This window comes from Corticium candelabrum, chromosome 2 (assembly GCF_963422355.1).
Source record: "Corticium candelabrum chromosome 2, ooCorCand1.1, whole genome shotgun sequence".
NCBI lineage: Eukaryota > Metazoa > Porifera > Homoscleromorpha > Homosclerophorida > Plakinidae > Corticium > Corticium candelabrum.
This window is the reverse complement of record NC_085086.1, coordinates 1,737,743-1,740,561: the sequence shown is the minus strand read 5'-3', so window position 1 is coordinate 1,740,561 and position 2,819 is coordinate 1,737,743. Positions and strand designations below refer to the sequence as shown.

At 44.3% G+C, this 2,819-nt stretch overlaps 1 long non-coding RNA gene across 1 annotated transcript in view; it reads right to left on the bottom strand.

Moving 5' to 3' along the window:
* Positions 1-687, bottom strand: part of LOC134176144 (uncharacterized) — a 6,061-nt gene extending 5,374 nt beyond the window's left edge. Inside the window, exons 1-3 of the long non-coding RNA XR_009969253.1 lie at positions 377-687; positions 164-312; positions 1-93 (exon numbers count right to left, since the gene is read on the bottom strand). The exon at positions 1-93 is cut by the window's left edge and continues 16 nt beyond it. This is a non-coding gene — a long non-coding RNA (uncharacterized LOC134176144). The remainder of the gene's footprint in view (positions 94-163; positions 313-376) is intronic.
* Between the last annotated feature and the right edge of the window lie 2,132 nt (positions 688-2,819).

The following is a 2,819-nucleotide window of genomic DNA, read 5'->3' as shown; positions in this document are numbered from 1 at the left end:
ATCTTTCTATCTCACTCCATCTTCATAAACCACGTACAACTGAATGTTCCATTTGAAATTTCTTCACCCAATCAGGCACATCTCTTCCTGTTGCTACACAACAATTAACATCCAAATAACAATAATATACAAATAACAAGAGAAACTCAGATAATCATCTAACAATTTTGTTTCTTTGCTTGGATTCTGCAGTCATTCCATGCAGGAATGTCAGAGCTTATAGATTGTATTGCTTGTGACAGACGTTTGGGTGACTGTTCGGTCTGGCGGCTTTTCTGCATTTTCTTCAATTGCTTCAACAAAGATGGCAGGCTAGACAACCAAATAACAAGTCTATACCTAAACTTTTGTATTTGATGTTGACCATGTGTCTTACTTGTCTCGTTGATGGCATAGAAACGGTAGCAGGTGATCTGACTAAATACACAAGAGACAGCTAGTTATCACAAATAGACGTTCATATTGTATTGCACTAGTTCATATAACTATGTTGCTTAACTGGATGTAGTCAATGAGATTGTGATGTCGTTGCCTCCTCCACCACTTCCACAAGAGAATTTCTATAATACAACCACATACAGTAAAACCAATAAATTAAATTTGTAAAAAACATTCAAACAGAAATGTGCATCCACTTGTATAATAGTTGTTTGCTAATTATTTTCTGTTGTAAAATTGTAAATTCTGGAGAACTGGTAGCAGATGGATATAAAGTTGTCTGTCTGAAATCTGCATTCTAAACAACTAAATGTTGATGATTGCATTTCAAATCATGTTCTATATTCTATGTGCAAGTTATTGTGTCTGTCAATGTGTCTGTCCACGTGCGCGTTTATTTCTGTCCATCTACATGCCTGTTACAGAGTCTTTAACAACATCTATATATATAAAGGAGAGGTGTCTGTGTGTCTGTCTGTCTGTGTGCCCGTACGTACGAGCGTCTCTCGAAGACGGCGAGTCCGATCTCGGCCGAATTTCGCTCGCGCACGCCGAATTCATTCAGGTCGAAAGTCAGACCGCGGTCGTCTTCCTGACTTCTCCCACGACGACACCGTTTCCCGCCGATCGCGCTCGCTTCCGCTCGCGCGCGAATATCTCCGGAACGGCGCATCGTGTCTCCACCGAATTTAGACTGCCCGTTCCCGACGTCGGACGGTACGCGCCGAGCGTGTCGTCTATTGCCGGCGACATCGGAAAAAGGAAGATATTCTTGCTGATATCCGGGTCTCGAAAAAATACGCACACAGTCGTTTGCCAGTCTGCGACCGTCGAAGAGCTGCCGTGTTTGATGCACCTGTTCCCCGAAACGCCAGCAACGTCTTCGAACAGACGACGTTCAGCGGGACTGTCGAAATGACGCGAGTCGGCATTCGTTGTATACGGGGAACGGATTATCCGGGTAAGTATTGCACGTGACTTCAACTAATCACTACGTATCTACACCGAATTTACCGACCCGTTTCTGACATCGGACAGTATGCACTCCCTGCAGCGGAGAGAAGTGCCGATGTCTGTACAGGATCTTTCGCACTGCCGCTAATCTTACGTTATCTTAATTAATAGCAAACGTCACAGATGTCAACGCACTTGATATGCCTTTAGTGAACTAACACCACGGCTAATTAGTGACAGTAAACGGTTACTGACAAAACATTACACTCTACAGTCGCCAAAACATTACAGTCTACTAGCTGCGCAATATAGGATTTGCAAGTGTATACGCGACATTTTTCGTCGTTTTTACAATGCCTCCGAAGAGACGAAAGACAGTGTTTTCATCGGCAGCTGCAGCCAGTACGCCCGACCAGAGGTTTGTTCAAAATTTGCTTTATGTAAATGTGCCCGAGTACTTTACATTTCATTCAGGCACCAAAACCTGGAACCCTCGAAGGCTTGGCACAGCTGTTTACAGTGATGGTCAAATAACTTCATTTAAAAAAAGTGAGGTCATTGGTCGAGTGTACGCCGTGCATCCTAAGCAACAGGAATGCTTCTTTTTACGCCTTCTGCTTCACCATAAGCGGGGACCTTGCTCTTTTGATGACTTGCTTACGATTGATGCACGAAAGTGCCAGACTTTTCGCGAAGCATGTAACTGCATGGGTTTGTTGGAAGAAGACTTGCATTGGGCCATGGCCATGCAAGAGGCAGCCATGCGAGCCGGAGCATCTACACTACGTGCTCTGTTTGCTGTTATATTGACCACGTGTGATGTTGCTGACCCTCTTGCCATATGGTCTGCATATCGAAATGATATGACTGATGACATACTGCATCAGTCTACGAGGGAAGCTCGACAGCCTGACATGGACTATACTGATGATATGTACAACGAGTGTATCTTTCGACTACAGGAATTAGTACAGCAGATGAGTGGACAGAAACTTGAAGAGTACGGACTGCCGCCTGTAAACAGGGGACATGAAGACAGACTGACAGTTGACCTACTTAGAGAAAAATCTTATGACAGAGAGCTTATCTCTACGGTGACGCCAACGCTGCTGAGTTTGCAAGTCTCTTGCTGCGAGTTGGGAACGGTCATATACCGGTACTTGAAGGACGTCATACCATCTTCATTCCAGAAGATCTTGGCACAGTTACCGACTCTTCTCAGACCTTGATAGAGCGAGTGTACCCAAACTTGCAACATCACTACCAAGACTTCGAATGGCTAATGCAACGAGCTATTCTCGCACCACACAATGTCTCCATTCGTGATATTAACTGGGAGATGTTTCAGCAGTTTCCTGGAGAGATAAAGATCTATAAATCAATTGACACGGTCAGAGATGATGATGCAGTACACTATCCCTCGGAGT